This window comes from Centruroides sculpturatus, unplaced genomic scaffold (assembly GCF_000671375.1).
Source record: "Centruroides sculpturatus isolate CEXI.00-Female unplaced genomic scaffold, Cexi_2.0 scaffold519, whole genome shotgun sequence".
NCBI classification, from domain to species: domain Eukaryota; kingdom Metazoa; phylum Arthropoda; class Arachnida; order Scorpiones; family Buthidae; genus Centruroides; species Centruroides sculpturatus.
This window is the reverse complement of record NW_019384900.1, coordinates 232,428-232,988: the sequence shown is the minus strand read 5'-3', so window position 1 is coordinate 232,988 and position 561 is coordinate 232,428.

Genomic DNA, 561 nt, shown 5'->3' with positions numbered 1-561 from the left:
ACATCCATGTTTGGGTTTGTTAATTTTTCGCATACTTTGCTTTCTGCCCAGTACATCAATTGGCAAAGCTTATAGCTTGGATATAACAAACCTCCTCGAGATTTGATGAATGTAAATGTCTTCTCTGGTGCAGCATCCTCAGGTTTTGCTGTTAATATATTTTTGCATTCATCACAACCGAGTGATGGCAGTAGACGATAAATAATATAACCTCCTAAATAATGTAGGATAAACTTAAATGTTTCTGGTGTACAATAATCATGATCTAATAATTCACTATCACTAGGATCTTCATAGTATAGGCTTGAATCACAAAGCAAATTTTCTGAATGTTCTTCCAATCGTTCTTGAACTTCTTTAAATGGTTTTTTATTACTATGAAGAAGATTTTTTAAAGTAATAAGGATAGATCCAGAATCAGTTTGAACTGATGCTCGTTTGGGAGAACGAACCAAATTGTACACAGTCATCAGTCTGTACAGGTATAAGAACTGTACTGTTGTGGGATGAGAATTGCTTCCACTTCCTTGTCTTATCATTCCAAAGAAACGCTAATTGAAA